This window comes from Protopterus annectens, chromosome 7.part0 (assembly GCF_019279795.1).
Source record: "Protopterus annectens isolate FY-2018-M chromosome 7.part0, PAN1.0, whole genome shotgun sequence".
NCBI lineage: Eukaryota > Metazoa > Chordata > Ceratodontiformes > Protopteridae > Protopterus > Protopterus annectens.
In genome coordinates, this window is record NC_056739.1 from 149,030,776 (window position 1) to 149,049,727 (window position 18,952).

An 18,952-nucleotide genomic window follows, 5' to 3' on the forward strand; every position below is an offset into this window, starting at 1 on the left:
GATGGGGAATGGTACACTGCTAGCCACCAACCCATGTCTGTCCACTTTACTGGGTGGGGAATGGTACACAGCTAGCCACCAACCCATGTCTGTCCACTTTACTGGATGGGGAATGGTACACTGCTAGCCACCAACATGCCAAACATCTTTCTCGCAGCTCAAGCTACTCCTCCTCTACCACCCTGTAATCTCACATCAAGTTTAGCCACTCGACCAAAAGAAAGGAACCCCTGCCCCTAAACAAGGAAAAGGGCATGCCCTCAGTGCACTGGTGAAGTCTGGCAGGAGATCACATGACAATTTGAAAGAGGGATGGAGGGAGGGTTGGTGAAGTGGAGAGCAATGGATAATCAAGATCTAATATTATGGTAACTACACTGCTATGATAGTTTAGCTTGTCCAGTCCATCTACCTCAATGGATGAGACAGAATCCCCAGCTAGGATCCTGGATGGCATACTGACAGAATACCATGGAGTACAGCTTCCCAAAAGGAAGACCAGAACCTAGATACCACATCCAGCTTGTAATGTTTCCAGAAGATATGTAGAGACACACAGGTGGCCTCTACATAAATATCTACTGAGGATGTTTTTAAAGAAGGCGGAAGTAGTAGCAACCATTCTGGCTGAGTAAGTCCAGTTTGTGTGGAAGAGATCTGTTACATGAAGCACAACTGTAGGAAATGCATTTGGAAAGCCATATGGGTAAAGAAAATTTAGAGATTCTTGCCACGGTCTATCTTTGGAAAAGGCAACAAATAACTGATCATGCTATCTAAATTGTTTTCTACATTGCAATTAAAACCTCAGACCCCTGTTAGAAAAGGAAGGGGAATAAAAGACAGGCAAATGGAGCAGCTTGTTAAAGGTAGACTCTGTGACAACCTTTGGTAGAAAGGATGGATTTGTAAGGGGGCTTGTAAGATAAGGTTTGGAGTTCTGAAATTCGTCTAACTGAAGTAACCGCTATTAGGAAGAATGTCTCCCAGGATAAAAAAAAATTGAGATCTGGTGAATGACCTGGCTCAAATGAAGGCTGAATCAAATTTTCTAAGACAAAGTGGTGTAGGATCTTACATAGGTGGTTGATGCAAGATAGTGGCTTTTTAAAAAAACTCTGCAAATCCTTTGGAAATCAAGAGAGTGAAAATGTATTACATCATGAAAATCAGAAATGATCGACAAATGATCTTTAATGGTAAAGAAACCAGATCCTGCATGAAAAGAGATAATAAAAAGCAGAAAATTAAGCAGGCTGGAGCAGAGCAAGAGTTCCATCTTCTCTGACTACCCCAAAGTAATAATGCGTGCCTTTTACTCTTAGCTACTAGGGAGCTGAGCTGCCCAGGTATGTGTCTGCTATCAGAATGTGTTGTGTTGAGGCCAGTCAGTCCCACACTCTCATTGTTTAGTTACACAGAGAATATGATCCGAAATCTTCTTGATGTACCATACCACAGCCATGCTGTCTGTGTTTATGGATATTAGACCTGGGGCAGGTCCTGAAATGCCTGCAATGCTCTCATTTCTAGTATGTTGATGTGTATTTTGGCATTCTGGGAAGACCACATTCCTTGGTCTGTCACCCCCGCACAATGCCCCTCCCCAGGGTAGAGGCCTCCACAGCGACGATGACTGAAGGAAGAGAAGTAAATGGAAATTCCACAGTGAGGCTGCATCTGTCCAGAAACTGTCAAGAGTTGCTTTCTGCATGTGGACATTAATCTGCAAGTTTTGCACATGTCATTCTCCAATTGTAACCACGGCATTTCCACTGAAGAGTTCACATGTAAAGTCTAGCATGTGGCACTAGGCGTATTATTGCTGCCATCAAACCCAGGGACTTGAGGGCTTGAAAGGCAGTTAGAGGAGATGGACTTAGACCCAGTTCACAAAGATTTGAATGGGGCAAACAAACTCCTGGGGGAGTGTAGCTTGTTTCTGAAGGTGCTCAATTGGCATCTTATAAACACCAGAGACATGCGTTTGCTCCAACTCTGATTTCTTTACAGCCAAAAATAATCTTAAATAAACTCTGGACCCTCTCTGCTGTGGTGTGACCTCTTGGACTGCTCTTTTAAGTAGAAGATTTGAGACTTATGCTTCTCCTTATCTGACAGAGTAGTAAGTCAGGAAAGAGAAGAGATGACAGTTTTGGGAAGGTGGAAAAGGGAATGTAATACCCTCTGGATTCTATCAGCATGACCCATTTGTCCTGCGTGACAGCCATCCATACTGCCTGTTGGAGGGAAGGATGTCCCCCACCACTCCCAAAGTAGAACACTCAGGCAAGAGCCTAGTGATATTTTTCTTGGAAAAGACTGTGGAAACACTGACTTTGCAGAATGCCACTGTGTCTGGGGTTGTATCCTTTGAAGGATCCCCTGAGTCCTCCATGAAAGTTCCTATCCTGAAATTGCTTGAAGGACTTTCAGTTGGACTTGTTAAACCACAAGTTCTTAGAACCCTTCAAATTACTGGAAAAGGCCTTTGGGGGCTGATAACTTGTCCCCACAACCCACAACATTTGCCCTACTGCTCACTTCTTTCCACTTTCTCCTTCAAATTAGGTTCAAAAAGAGATGATCCATGAAAGAGGATGTTGATGAAGGATGCCTTGAAATTCTCCTCAATATCACAAAGGCAGTGCCAGGCAGAGCATTTCATGGTGCTGTATATTCTGACAACTCAAGCTGTTTCATCAGCCATATTATGTAAAAGCACGTGGAGAAGGCTGAAATACAAAACAAAGTGGACACTTGTGCCTGTAGCAGCCTATGAGTGTCAGGTGTCACTGGTCATTTCAGTGCATCCAAGATCTGTTCAGCTATGTCACGCTGGAATCTGTTCATATGCACCAAGTAATTCATGTAATTTAAAGCTATTACAGAGAAGGTATCTGATACATACATCCACTTCCCCTTACCATTGTACTGAATTCCCTATCTAGGGAATGGACAGCTGGGCTCTCATCCAAGGTCTCTCATTTGATCAATACCACTACATCCATGGAGTCAGCAGGGGGACCCTTGCTCTAATATTGCCTGTCCTTTGCAGAACATAGCATTTTATTCAGCTTCCTACAAATGGGTTCAGCCACATCATGATCTCGTCAAGTCCTTCACACTACCAAGTTAATCATTTGGTCATGATCTCACCAAGTCCTTCACACTACCAAGTTAATCATTTGGTCATGATCTCACCAAGTCCTTCACACTACCAAGTTAATCATTTGGTCATGATCTCACCAAGTCCTTCACACTACCAAGTTAATCATTTGGTCATGATCTCACCAAGTCCTTCACACTACCAAGTTAATCATTTGGTCATGATCTCACCAAGTCCTTCACACTACCAAGTTAATCATTTGGTCATGATCTCACCAAGTCCTTCACACTACCAAGTTAATCATTTGGTCATCATCTCGCGAAGTCCTTTAAACTACCAAGTTAATCATTTGGTCATGATCTCACCAAGTCCTTCACACTACCAAGTTAATCATTTGGTCATGATCTCACCAAGTCCTTCACACTACCAAGTTAATCATTTGGTCATGATCTCACCAAGTCCTTCGCACTACCAAGTTAATCATTTGGTCATGATCTCACCAAGTCCTTCACACTACCAAGTTAATCATTTGGTCATGATCTCACCAAGTCCTTCACACTACCAAGTTAATCATTTGGTCATGATCTCACCAAGTCCTTCACACTACCAAGTTAATCATTTGGTCATGATCTCGCCAAGTCCTTTGCACTACCAAGTTAATCATTTGGTCATGATCTCACCAAGTCCTTCACACTACCAAGTTAATCATTTGGTCATGATCTCACCAAGTCCTTCACACTACCAAGTTAATCATTTGGTCATGATCTCACCAAGTCCTTCACACTACCAAGTTAATCATTTGGTCATCAGGAGAAGGTACCCAAGAAGTAAATGTGCCAGATTAAAAATCCTACATCAGAAACTCCTCATTTAACTGGAAGATACTAATAAGAAGTACTCAGAGATGCTACACCACAAAACAATGATCAACTTAGAAAAAATTAAACTATGTTACTATTCAATGAACCCTAAAAACCAGCGAAGAATAGCAAATAGGATTAAAAAGATGACTAAAACAAATCAAATCAAGGAAATACATAATATAGAAACCAAAAAGAAAGTGTCTGATTTAGAAGGCATATTAGAAGCTTTTAGGCTATTCTTTCATAAACTTAATAATCAAAATGAGAAAATAGAAACACATTCAGTATTGAAAGTTTTTCTTAAAAACAATGTTAAAGTTAGGTTATTAGAGGAGCAGGTACAACTAATAGATAAGCAAATAACAATGACAGAACTTAAAGCTGAAGTAAATAAGCTAAAATTAAACAAAGCTCCAGGTATAGATAATATCACCCCAGAAATGTTTAAATTACTATCTAATGAGGCTTTGCTGTTGTTATTGAATGTCTTTACATCAGTTAAAAATGGTAAAGACATCCCTCCTTCTTGGAAGTACACATTAATATCACCAATTCTGAAACAAAGTAAAGATCCCAGTGAATGTTCATCATACAGACCCATTTCACTTCTTAATATAGATTATAAAATTTTATGGCAATACATGTTGCTCGAATAAAACAATTACTACCATTTTTGACAGAGGAGGATCAAACAGGTTTTATAAAAGATAGGAGCACTTATGACAACATCAAAAGAATTATTTCCTTAATTGATTATATAAATGTCACAAAAAACAAAATGAATGTTATTAGTTTAGACATAAATAGCACATTTGATTCAGTGAACTGGGATTATTTATGGTTAGTTTTAGAAGAATATGGCTTCTCAAACAACTTCACCTTGTTAATAAAATCATTATATGAAAAATCATTGGCTTATATAAAACTGGGATCTCGTCTGTCTAAATCTATTAAAATAACAAAGGGCACAAAATAAGGCTGCCGTCTTTCTCCGTTATTGTTTGCACTAGTCATTGAACCCTTAGCAAATAATATATGTATGGATAAAAATATTGAAGGAATACAATTAGACAACAGCCTAGAGCTTAAAATTCAACTTTTTGCTGATGATATTTTAATTACCTTAAAGAATAATAATAGCTCTTTAAAAGCATTATGGGATTCAATTCAAAACTTTCAAAACTTTTCGAATCTTAAATTTAATGAGAACAAAACAAATGTATTGCTTATAAATACTAATAAAAAAGATCTAAATAAAAAAAACCATAAATATATCCCCACCAATAATACAATTAAATACTTGGGAATTATAATAACTAACAACCTAGATACTACAATTGAAACAAATTATAAAGAGACCTTAAATAATATTAAAAATCTAATAGAAAGATGGAATAAGTTCTTCTTTTCAATGGAAGAAAGGCTCTATATAATTAAAATGATCATATTTCCAAAAATTATTTATGTTATACAAGCTTGTTCTTTGCCACCAGCTAAACTGCACCTAAAACAATTAAATGATTTAATGGTAAGATTCCTGTGGTATCCAAAAAAACAAGGATAGCTATGAAATATCATCTAGATGATTGGGATATGGGTGGCATAGGTTTACCAGACATAGAAGTATATTTGCATTCATCTGCTATTAAAACAATATCATTATGGCTAAATACTAAATATACATCAAAATGGAAGCTAGCTCATGAGAGAATCTGGTTAAAATCAGGATTTGTATAAGTATACCGATTTCATACCAAACAATTTTCTATGGCTGGTGAAGGAATATATGATGATACATAAGTATAAAAATATAAGTTCCAAATACATTACTTATGCATTAAAAATTTTCCAAAATATTATTAATAGCAATCCTGATATTAAAGCATGGTCATTTTTATTATATCCAGTAGCGTACACACAAGGTAATATAATAACATTTGATTTAGAAGTAGTCAACATGTTTAAAGAAAAGGGATTACTATATTGGCATCAGTTGGTAAATTCTGGAAAACTTCAGACAATAGACCAAATTAAACGGAAATTAAATATGGAAAATAGTTTATGGCTACATGAACAAGAATTAAGACAGTATATATTAAGCAAACAAGAAACAATGCAACCATCAATAAGACAGAATGTGTCTAATCTTATAGAACATATAATATTACTAATGAATCAACCCATTACTGGAAAGGGATACTTATCATCTATTTATAAAACAAACAAAAAAATAAAAACTTATAATAATGACAAAATATGGAATTATTATAGATCAATTAATGGACATGTGCCAAATGACAAAAATTAATTTTTCTCTCTCCAAAGCAGACATCACTTTCATTACATTGGAGACTCTTTACATGGCAATTCATACATAGATCTTACGTAACCCCTCATAAAGTGGAACTTATGTTTAAGAAAAATATTGGCTGCTGGAGATGTGATTTATCAATAAAAGCAGACTGGCAACATATGTTCTACGAATGCCATTTGATTAAACCATATTGGGATAAAATAAATTATTTTCTGCAATTGGTATTTAATGACAAATTCCAGATTTCCAAATCTATTATTTTGTTTAATGCACCTGTACCTGACTGTGTACCAAGAACAAAATATGTAATTTTGTGGACTCTCCTAGCCATTGCAAGGAAGAACATTACATCAAACTGGAAATTCAAAGCTTCTCCAACTTTTAAGCAATTCATGAATATGGTGTCAGCAGTATCGCAATTGGAAATGAACACTATTAAAGGAAGAACTGAAAGAACTACATTATATATAGCATGGCAAAAAGTAACTGAAATACTTGAGAGTAATGACTGTAGATTATAATCAGGAAACAATTGTATAGAAAGTCAATTATATGCCAACAATAGACACCCTTGTAAATACTTTATTTTGGTTTTAATGTTTGATATCTGTTTAGAGGTTTTAGCCTACCTTTTTGAATAATTTGTAAATACTTCACTGTCATAAATAACCTGCATTCATGTTTTCTTGTTTTTGGAAATGAATAAAAATATTTACATAAAAAAGAATCTCCTCATTTATGGAAGAAGGGAAGATAAAAGTATCAAGTATCCCTCTATCTTATTAATTATAGGATTTCTTCAACTTTGGGGTCATCTGGAAGGGAGTGTGGGGAGCCCTCACCTTCATTAAGTTCTGAGTCTTGTGTAAAAGTATCTGGAAGGAGATCTAAGTGTCTCCTATTATACGTTCTTCCTCCTTGGCATTACAATTAGGCCTTCATCAGAACTTCCATACATTAACAGAATCATGAGTTTATACTGAAGTTAGCCAGTCATATGACTTACAATGAGCAATCATATACGATTGGTCTGATGCTGGGCAGTGTATTTTCCAGCGGCTTTTCAATGCTCTCTGTTGGTGGAGCTCATAATCAGTGGTGAAAACAGGGGACAGACAAGTATTTGAGGGTGAAGCCAAAGGAGGTGGTGCATCTAATCTGTCATATCTTCACAGTAAGGTCACACTTTCCAGTACTTTCAAGCCAAGAAAGTGCCTGCGGGAGTCAACATGACAGGTGTTAAAGCTGACCTCAGTTCCAAGATCAACATCGATGCAGGTCTGGCACAGAGGGACATTGACTCTGAGACTACTCCCATACCCGAAACTGGGTTGACACTGAAAGATCAAAAGCCAAGGTGTTGGAAACAGTGAATGACCCCAACAGAATCTTGTCAACACCAACACCTCATAGCCATGAGCCAGCAGGGCCCAGTCTCTCAACGCCGATGGGGCTGATGTAGAGTGAGATGGGATCAACTGAGTCAAATTCGAAGGGTCTATTCCTTTTTGTCACTAATGCAGACTGCACCAGAATCATATCTGCTCCAAATCTCCTGGTGCTGGAACCAAGCCTAGGGAAGAAGCATGGGTTCAAGGGAAGAAAAAGGTTCTGGTACAGACCTGTCCAGCCCAGAGACCAAGGGGGCAGTATGATACTCATGTCAATGTGTGCTTTAATAAATAGCATCATTATGAGCTCCAAATGCTGTTGTATTAAGGAGGTCCTGACAGATCTCGCTGAATGGGACAACACTGTGAGTGCATGTCTAGTCTCCATGAATCACGGTATATCCTTCTCTAAGGAAAAGCTATTCACTCTTTTCCTTGGAAAAGGATCCTGGGCAATAGCTACCTTGGCTAACTCTGCAGAGGATGACTGCTTGGGAGACTGTAGGAAGGCAGCGATGATGGTTGGTTCCTGACAAGGTACCTGATGGTGTTGGCTCAGTGTCAAAGTCTTTGGAGGTGAGAGTTCAGTTCAAGGTGTTTTAGGAGAACAGTCCTCTTGATGAGTTTCTGCTCTCCTTTTTCCTGCTTTTCTTTATTCTCTCTACAGGAATTGTCAGATGGAGAAATCCTTTCAAAATGAGTTTATTTTTCAAATTCCTCCAAAGACATATGCCCAAAGGACTTAAAATTTTCAGAATGCTCTTTTAAATGATTCAACCCTAGGCACATTAAGTGTAAACCTTAGGTGGGATCTTGTGGCCACATCAGCCACAATTTTAAACCCCAAGGCCTTTTACATTCTGTATGACAATACAAGAAAAAACAAAAGACAGTAGTGCTACATTGTTAAACAACTGTGGCAGCAATCTCAACTAACAGCAACACTTAACCACAGGTTAACATTTTTTTTAATGAGAGACAGGCCTGCAAGCAAAGACAAGGGAAGGGGAAGGAAAAAGGGGAGATATATTGGAAGTGAACAACCTGGATGAAAAACTACTTAAGATAAGTTTAACACAACTAACAGAAACGCTTACTTTCAGATTGAAATAAAAGCAGAAAGCAGCACTTACCTTGACAGCCATGGTGGATCGCTGTCAGTGCTACGGCAGCAAGTGAGACCTGAGGAAATGGACAGGTGGTGCATTATGGGAAGCACAGGAGGATTTCACGCTGCTTAAGGAGAGATACTTGCTGTGTTAGCACCTAGTGTTGGACCAGTCCCCACCTAGTGAACTGGACAGACTAGATAATCTAAGACTTAATTATCCAGCAGTACCACAGGGAGACAACCAAAGCTAGATACTGTCACAGTGTAGTTCAGGTCAGGCAGACCCAACAATGACAGTACATCAATTTGTACTGTTTCAGTTAATCATTAACAGACAAATAGTAAAATGATGGCAAGCTCATGCTATCTGCTACACTTATCATGTACCAGCTCTCTGTGAAGCGGGGTGTCCTCCTCCAAAGAAACAGATCTCAATGGCCCTCAATAACAGTGTAGTGTAATTCCAATTTTCTTTAGGAAATGGTGGTGGCAAGCAAGTCAGCAAGCCCAGACTAGGATTACATTTCAAGAGCTCAAAGTAGGACATTTGCATGTCTCTCAACCTCTTAGTACAATAAATCTGGACAAAGCCCGACAAAATGGGGAACAAAGGCCCACAAATAGGGACATAACGTAAATATTACTCTTATAAAAGTAGAAAGTTGAGAGACTAACACGGTTTGTTTTAACATATATTTTATGAAGGATTTGAAGTCTGAAACTCAAATGTATGTAATTATTTAGTGACTTCAATCCTCAGATCATCCCAGTGATTTGCCAGTAAACCACAAGTTTTATAAGGTACAGACCAAAAATGTGAGCCAAGAATCTGGACAGTCTGTGAAAATCTGGACAGTAGAGAGGTATGGACATTTGTAAAAAAGATTTTGTAGAACAAACCATATCTATAACCAATGTAAATTATTGAAATTTACTTTTTTGCCAAAATAAAAGCTCACTATCATAGAACTTGAGTTGATTCTGTTTCATAAAATACTAAGTTGTTAAAGATATAAATAATTTTTGTACGTAACTAACAGAAAATTAGAAAACATTTCTTGTCAGAATATATTAAGACATTTGCAACGTTCCTGTCTTCAGAGAGGATACTGCTGCCAGCCTGCCAAAACAGGGGATATCCTGTATAAAGAGGGACACCTGGTATATAGCCCAAGCCTATGGCCCACCCAACTACTTACCCCATCATTGCAGCACATTTTACAAGTTTTGGTTCTGAGTGTAACACCATAGATCTGATATTAGCATGGATATGTCATCTCCTCCTCCTAACCAAATAAACCACGTTCAGCATTACAAATGGAAATCTAATAACCAACCACGTGAACCTAACCAAATAAAACACTATACATGCTTTTAATGCTCCTGCTGATGATGTATGTTGTGCAGTCACTGTCCATTCAATACAGAGTTTTTGTTTCACATTATTCATTACTCCTCCTGTTACCGTCTCCTTCCAAAGACATCTTTTAAGATGGACAAAAATAATTTCAGTAAGTCCTAGTCTGTCTCTCATTCCTCTCACCATACAACCAAATGGCTGTAAAGGTGGAACCTTACATTGGCATATTTTTTTGTAAATGTTTCTTTCAGTTTCCATTTAAAAAGTACCAATACAATAAAACAAAACTGCATCATGCTCAAATTTTTACAATATAAAACAAATATAAATACACTGGTTTGACAAAATCATACATCTGTGCAATACCATTAATGTTTGGGATTGTATATAACTGCTTAAAACATAAGATGACCCACACATTTTGCATATGCTGCCTAACCCTTACCACCTTCAAGAACAGCACAGAGAAGCTTAAAGTAAAGGGTACAGCACAGGCTACGAAAGCAAATGTATCTCAACAGTATGAAAGGTAAAAGATTTTTCAGAAAACATTTTATAAAGTTGCTATTTTACTGAAATATTATGTTTATTATGTTCTGCTAACAGTAATACATACATTTGATTAATTTTCATGATGCTGACTCCCACATACTTTTTTCAAATTAAACAGAAATGATCACCATTGTTAGGACAATATGAAACAAAAAGAGCATTTTAACTTTAGTACTTATACTATTATGAACTCAAAATAGATACAATAGAAGAAAAATAACAAACACAAGATCGAGATGTGCATAAAACCCAAGTTGCAACAAATGTTTTAGATCAATAGAACCGTTCTATGGCAAATATCAAATAATGAACAGCTCAGAAAGCTTGCTTAAACATGCTTAAAAAGACTTCTTAAACCAATAAACTCTTAACATCTGTCTCATGTAGGAAAACTTTAAATGTTCAGTCACTTATTAGTAAGAAGGATACCTTGATGCTATAAAAAAGGCTTTAACCCCATCTTATCACAGACTGCTAACCTTTCTGCCATTTTGTAGCTAATTTTACAAGGCAATTACCTAAATCTCTCTTCTGAAAGAGCCTGACTGACTTTCCAAAATCTGGAAGGTAAAGCTATACCCAAGCTCATATTTAACATACATGCCTGGCTACTGCACCAGGATTAACAAGTGGAGCTATTATATCCATCCCTGTTTTACTTCACAACGTGACTACAGTAAAGTATGTAAAGTCTTACCAACATGAAAATAAACTACACATTAATATGAATGATTGCAATGAATTCTACAATAAAACGGATAGTTGAAACAGTCTTTAAAACCAAAGTGATTACAGTGACAGCAGGGGAAGGCACCACTGTGATTGTTAGGGTACTGGCAGGAAACTCACTGATCCTTTGTAAAAGCTGTCTAAAATACATAGTTAAGACCATTACAACTGTCATTAGCTAAGCATGTGATAACAAATCATTACCAAGTTCTTCACATTCTCATTAATCTTGCATATGCTGCAGATAAGGCTGTAATCATTTTAACACTTCAATGCAGTACCTCTCTGGAAAAAAAACAACTTTAATTCATAGTTTCTGTATAACAAAATGTACTTCTTTGTATTCAAAATAAGTTATATTTTACTACTGTCAGAGTTAACTCTGCCTACATTTCCAGAAGACATAAAACCAAAACTAAGCTGCTGTCACTAAATGCTAACAGTAAGAATGTATCCTGCCACTAATGCATTCTAATACCACAAAAACCTGGATGCAATGATTACACAAAGCATCCTGTTAATGCCTATTAAAAGATAAACCAATAGAATGCTTGTTATGTATGGGTTAACAAATCAACAGTAGTATTATTACTCAACTGTTATCGTTATAATTCAGGACATAAATGTAAAAGAAGTATGCTGTGTGTTCTCCCTTGCAGCAGTAACTTCACGAGTATTCAGCAGGCCTACTATTACAAGTTTATGCATAGCACTTTTAATAAGTAGAAAAACAATATACCAGTTCTGGGTTTATAGGAATTTGTCCCATTTTTATTTCTTAACTAGCTTTATAAAAAAGCCATCTAATAGATAATTATACAGAAAACAGAAAAAAACATGTAGTTAAGTCACCAGGGTTTATGTTTAAATGCAGTGCAGCATAATGCATGTTAATAAATACCCAACGGGGAAATTATGCATTAGGAGTGTGCTAGTCACAGCATTTAAAATGGAAAGGGTAGAAGTATAATTATAAATAGCTTGTCTAAAAGTGGACAACATGGAAAGGTATCAGAGAAAAATGGGGATCTTGCAACATGCAAGTAAAAAGCATCATTAGTAGGCATTAAAATTATTACCTCTCTGCTATTAGTGAGGTCATAGTTGCAGTACTGGCAACAGCTTTGAGTGCTCTGTTCCTTGCTAGAACATTGAAGGAATGGGTTACAATGCAAATAAGTGTAGCAAAAAAAAATCATAGACAGGATCTGCACCAGAAAACATAGCAAGCTAAAGTAGCTTGACATATGCACCATGAAAAAAGAGAATGTCAGAAAAAAATAAATTATAACAAAACTCCTCAGTACAAGGATTACATGGAGAAGTTCAAATGCCTAAACTGCTTCCTTTTGAGACTGCTGTATCAAAACTACTGGTGACAGTGAATGATAACCTAGGATAAATGAAAACTGCCAAGTCTTTCAGGAACAGCAGTTAACAAGAAACAGCATTCATTGAACACTAAAAAGGCAGGGCTATGGCAATTCTTATCCGAGGAATGGTTTCATGTTTTTTTTTTAATTTCTAAATACCTATACTTCTGTTCAGTAAATGCATTTAATATCATGCTTTGTTCATAGTGTCATCACAAATATTTATAAAACTAGATTCTACAACTGTTCCCGGAATACAAGACACAAACGTCGAAAACAAGCGTGTTTCTCAACAATAGCTTTTACAGAATGTATGTTTAATTAGCTGTACTAATTTCTCTGTTTAGAGAGGTACTTTAAAATACCCTGGTTCTGACAGCAAACATCAGGAATGCGACCTGCAGAACAGTTAGATACGCAAAATGATATATATCATGGGGCCCAATCAGCTTCACTCATAGTTCAGTTACAAATTAGTATTCTGTTCTTAGGACAAACATGCCCTAATGTAAATTATTACTCAGACTTAGGATTAAACTTTTACTAAATACAGAAGCCACTTCAGTGATGATGTGTTTTAGTCATTACACTACAGATCCTTTGAATTTGCCGTCTGCCTCAAGGGTTTCACTGTTGTGAAAATTACTAAGACGTTTGATCTGTGGAAGGAATATGATGAAAATTTTAAAGATGAAGTTAGTATTTTCACGTGAAACCTGACAAACGAGGGACTGGAAAAGAAACTCAAAATGAAAACAGCGTAGCATTTTATTTTTTCATACTGCTTTCAAAGAGTCGTTATTTTTACTCGACTCAACCGAACAGCCTAAAAAAAGACACAATAGTTAGCAATTATTTTTATTATTGATCTTATTTATCGCCGGAAATATAACTACAAAACGAAAGCGTACGGTGAAACCGTCGAAAGGGTAGTGATGCGCTGGATCACCCGTGCGCTCTCACATCCTGACTAAAAAGCTTCCACTTTGTGGAGCGGTACCTGCGAGCACGCGACGACCGTCTGGCGCCTTATGACTTGGGGATGGACCGGGGCGCCTGGTCTAACCGACTCCGGCACAAGTCAGTCACACCTAGGAAGGTAAAGGACTGGAAACAAATACTACAGCTTAGCACCCACATCCATTACATAACATTTCAATATAAGTGTTTACAGAATGCTATACAACTGTGGTGCAGATCCGGGATTGACGTGTTCAAATGTAACTCACAGTACCTGTCTTAGATCCAAACCCACTGGTGGAAGTGCTCACCAGCCCCCGACACGGTTACTCGGTAGGACTATTCATATACACCGTCAGGTTCAAAGCTCCTGAGAGAAACACCCACAGAAGATGGGGCTGCAACCGGCCATAAGACTGGACCTGGACAAGGTTTACTGCAGCACAGGTACCCCAGTACCTAGACGAGTTTTCTGCAGAACGCAACAGTGTGTGTGGAAGGAGTAAGTATACTGTGCCTGTTGACAAACCAACCCCCTTCCTTTCTTGCCTTCGTTCCGATGTGACTGCAAGAGTACATCGTGTACTGTACATCCTCAGCTTTCCGACGCGCAAGTCACGTCTCCTCTACAGTCACTTGACAGCAAGAGAAAAACTTTCTCCTATAGCGCTACACTTTTAACAACCAGAATAGTCACAAAACACTAAAGATTTCATGTCCACATGTTTCAGCACTGCTGTGATTCACCACTGACACATTTAAGGAAGGTTGCGTTAGTGCCTTCATCTAATATACCTCTCGTACAACAACCGGCTTCTCGGGATTAATCACACTTTCATCACGATTCATACATACCAGAGTCACACAAATGACTTACACAACATTAAACTTTGTTCAGTTCTCTCCAGTCTTTCTTAAGCTTTAAAACTTGCTGTCTTAAGCGGGGTTAGTGACCTAAACTATGACTCCTTACACTAGACATGACTGTTGGCAAACTCAAACTGTACAAATGTATTATTTGCAGCACGCTAATGACTGGAAGTTATATGCCAAGTCACTGACTCACCACACTAGCGTGAGTCACAGTACAACTTATAATACAATACAAGTAAATGGAATTTAAAAAAAAGTTATGTTCTCTTCTTGCCACCATACCTCTATAAAACCGTTACTTTGAGACCGACCCAATTACTTCGTTGTTCAGGGAGTCCAAATAGTATTTTATATAAACCCGCCTTCAGCCTTTCCCCCGCCTAAATCTATTACTTAAGACTCTTAAGTGGCTTAGAATCGAGTCTATTTAGAGATGCTGACTTTCTAATGGCTGTATCAAATGTCAATCCTGTACTAAAAAAAATCACGTCTCAACTTTGACGAGCTGCACTGGACAGTCTTTACTAACTCTCAGTCTGTATGCTGTTTTGTCCGGTTTCTCCGCTGTAAATACGCTTTAATTTTATCATTCACTAATGTAGTGTCTCTTAAATGTCTTTGTTTTCAAAGCGACTGTTTCCACTCGTTCGTGAAATTTGCCGTTTTATGAAACCGCACTCTGTACAATCTCTAACTTTAGGTATTTCGATTAGAAATGTGTACTTCACAAATAGGTAAGAGTGTAAAGCCCAGTTATTTTATTAATAGACTGGGTCAAACCACTGTCCTGACTTTGTCTGTCACCCTGTCTGCTGTTGTCCCTTCTTCGTATAAGCGGTAAGTTGGTGACTTAGGGGTTTGTCCTGATTTGCCTGGCGTAGCCTGTCCCGCGCTGACCTTACATAGGCAGCTCTCCTTCCCTGCTGTCGCTATAGGGGAACAGATAGGTAAGGGCCCTGGTGGCAGTAGCGCCACCTGACATGGCAGTGGGGCGTTTAAACTTCTAACCCCATGCTGGCGTGTCCCACGCATTGCACAATTGTATGTCAGTATAGTTTACTTTGGACGACGAGTAACGGTACTAGTGGTCCAACCACAGCACTTAACCAGCTGTCACCTTCCAGGGCTTGGCACACATCTTAAACTGATGTGGTGTGAACTTAACGCTGCCATTTTTGTCTCCTCTCCAGATTTACCATTGTGTCTCCCGTTTTAATGATGTTGCAATTTGTACATATGAGAAAAGGCTATTAAATTACTGAAATAGTTCCACATAGCACTACTTCATTATTTAGATGGGAGAGGGGTAGATGATAATTGCAGAGTTATTACCGTGCAAACTGAAACAAAATGTTCAGCCTTTTTGCTCTCTCATATGCTTTTTCCTAAAGCCATTGATTGTTACGTTTGATGGGTTTGGTCTCAGCAGAGACTGCACCCAGATAAGTGCGAAAATGCTGCAGAAGGCTTTGTTTTAATGCATTGCAGACAAATTAAGTGTCTCAGTTGGACTGCAGCTGTCAGTTTATTTAGAGGCATAGGGGATTTTCACTGTTGTTTGTGTTCCTTTTTATAACTCATAGTAATTGCAATTAAATGATTAGTTACAAAACACAAAATGAAATGCCATGCAAGCCAAAATGGATGGAGAACTAAAACAATGTGCAAGTAAAACATTTGGCTTGTTCGGCGCAATCTGGAGCAGCGTGGAGGCTTCATATCTTTTTTTTTTCTGACTGTATAATCGTCTTCTGCTGCAGCAAAGTTTATTTACAATATATCTAACAACACAATTCATTGTTAGTTATAACGGATATGGAAAGTACTAAGGAGCGCTTAGCGTAAGCACTCAGTTTAGGAAAAACATACTCCTGCAATAATAACAGTCTCCCTAAAACGATGACAGGAATTGAAAACATTTCCGATCAGCCCAGATATCTCTTTATCTGTTGTATACCTGTTGTCTATTTAAAACTTTTTGAAACAGCGTGATGGTCCCGGGACCCTTTTCAGCCAGGTTCCAGAGCCAGAGACAAATACATTTATTACTGCAAAAAAAAAAAAATAATAATAATATTTTAGAACTTATCGTATCACGTAGGAACAACGGAGGGACCATAGTTAAATGAACAATTTTGTTTAAAAAACATAGAGGGAAAAATCTGTAAGTATAGAAGATTTAAATATCTGAAACCACAAATTTGTCCCAGGGGTTACACCTGTGCCCCTAATTGACAGGGGTTGCTGATTGAGGTTTGTTTTTGGGGATAAACTCTTGCCTAGGCTTGGAAGGGCTCCGGGGCCAGTAGCCTAGTAACCCCTTATGATCCTATGAAGACCAGACCTCTCAACTTCTTAAATCAAGAAATCTAGACAAAGCTGTTAATAATGGGAGGATCTCCATTGCTGCAGTCCTGACATAAGGGTATTCCGCTGCCCATCGGCCCGAATACCAAAGGGCTAGAACCGGCGTCGGTCATCGGCGCTCGAGACTGACATCAGTACGTGCCAGTACAAATGCGCATGACCGACGCCATAACCTCAGTCTTTCTTGCCTCAGACGTCAGAATGCAAAAAAAACACCACCCAAACCTCAACCTAAAAAGAAAAAGGGGGAAGGAGGGAGGGAAAATTGGACTGCAGCAATGGAGATCCTCGAACATCTACATTTATGGTAGGTACAAAACTGTACTATGTTCTTCGTCTCCCATTGCTGCAGTCCTGACATAAGGGTAGAATCCCAGAGCAACGGAAAAAGGGAGGCTGGTCAACTAAATAGCAGTAGGAGCTGCTGACATGCCCTGTAAGATTGCAGTGGCAAACCCAGCCCTAGACCTAGAATAAAGAGGTAAATGATAATGCTTTGTAAAGGTATGTACAGAACTCCAAGTAGCTGCTTCTAGAATGTCTTTAGTAGCTACCCCTCTCAAAAAGCAGTAGAAGTGGCCGTAGCCCTAGTAGAATGAGGCCTGATCCCAACTGGAACATCCTCACCATGATGAGAGTAACAAAAGCAATACAATGGCTAATCCACTTGGAAATAGTTTGTTTCGAGACAGCTTTCCTCGTGAAGTCAAAGCAAAAGAAACAAATAATTGTTGAGAACTCCTGAACTCTTTGGTTCTGCTCAAATAATACCTCAACTGCCTATGTACATCCAAAGAATGCAAAACTTTTTCCCCGTCATTTTGGGGTTAGCATAAAAGTAGGCAAATGTATAGACTGGTTCAATGCCACATTAAAAAACACTTTAGGCCGAAAAGTAGGATTAGTACGTAAGGCAACCCTGTCATTGTGAAAAATCAGAAAAGGTTCCACTGCCATGAGGGCCTGTAATTCAGATACCCTTCTAGCAGAAGTAATAGCCAACAAAAAAGCAGTCTTCCAAGACAAGAACTGCAATTCAGCTGTAGCTGCAGGTTCAAAAGGAGGCAGAGTCAGCTTTTCCAAAACAAAATTAAGATCCCAGGTAGGAGTAGGAGCTCTCCGTGGGGGTCTGATATTCTTTGCCCCTCTAAGAAACTGTTTAACCAATGGATGTGAAAATAAAGGAGGGTCACAATCATAGTGAGCAGAAATAGCTGCAGCATGCACTTTTACAGAAGAGAAGGACAAACCCTTGTCCAATAAAACAGTCAAATATTGCAATGTACAACTCAAATTAGGCAATTCGACATCAAAGCCTTTAGCTGAACTCCAAAGAAAAATCTCTTCCATTTACCAGCATAAACTTTTCGAGTACTAGGACGCCTGGCTTCCAAAATAACATCCAAAACTTGTTGAGGGAGCTGAAGGTCCTCCTTCTCTAAAACAGAATGCCAGGCCGTCAGGCAGGAGTGCACCCTGACATTGAGAAAATGATTGTTCTCCTGAGACAATAAATGAGGAATCTGTGGCAATGGCCAAGGTGGTACATGAATCAAGCTCCTCAACAGAGGGTACCAATGCTGACGAGGCCAATCCGGTGCTATAAGGATCATGCAAGGCTTGTCCCTCCTGACTTTCAACAGCACCTGTGGAAGAAGAGGCAAAGGAGGAAAAGCATACACGTGAAGGTTGCTCCAACTGAAGGATAGTGCATCTATTTTCCAGACTTTCGGATGAAATAGCCTTGTGCAAAACAGTGGCAGTTGGAAATTCAGAGGAGAAGCAAACAGATCTATGTCCGGAGTTCCCCAAGCCATTGTCAACTGAAGAAATACCTGAGGGTCCAATTTCCATTCGTGAGGATCCACAATCTGTCTGCTCAGAACATCTGCTAAAGAATTTTGTGCTCCTGGCAGAAACTGTGCTCGAAGAGTGATGTGCAGATTCAAA

The 18,952-nt window shown here is 38.5% G+C and overlaps 1 protein-coding gene across 6 annotated transcripts in view; it reads right to left on the reverse strand.

Annotated features, from left to right (window-relative positions):
• Window positions 1–15,024, reverse strand: part of FKBP5 (FKBP prolyl isomerase 5) — a 1,213,834-nt gene extending 1,198,810 nt beyond the window's left edge. For 2 of the 6 annotated variants that reach the window (XM_044076602.1, XM_044076600.1), the window contains exon 1: window positions 14,037–14,338. The gene's annotated coding sequence lies outside the window, so the exon portion shown is untranslated. Of the gene's footprint in view, window positions 1–14,036; window positions 14,342–14,639; window positions 14,741–14,917 lie in introns of those variants that run through there. The other 4 variants (XM_044076599.1, XM_044076596.1, XM_044076597.1 and 1 more) reach the window with 4 other exon arrangements.
• Window positions 15,025–18,952: the final 3,928 nt, after the last annotated feature.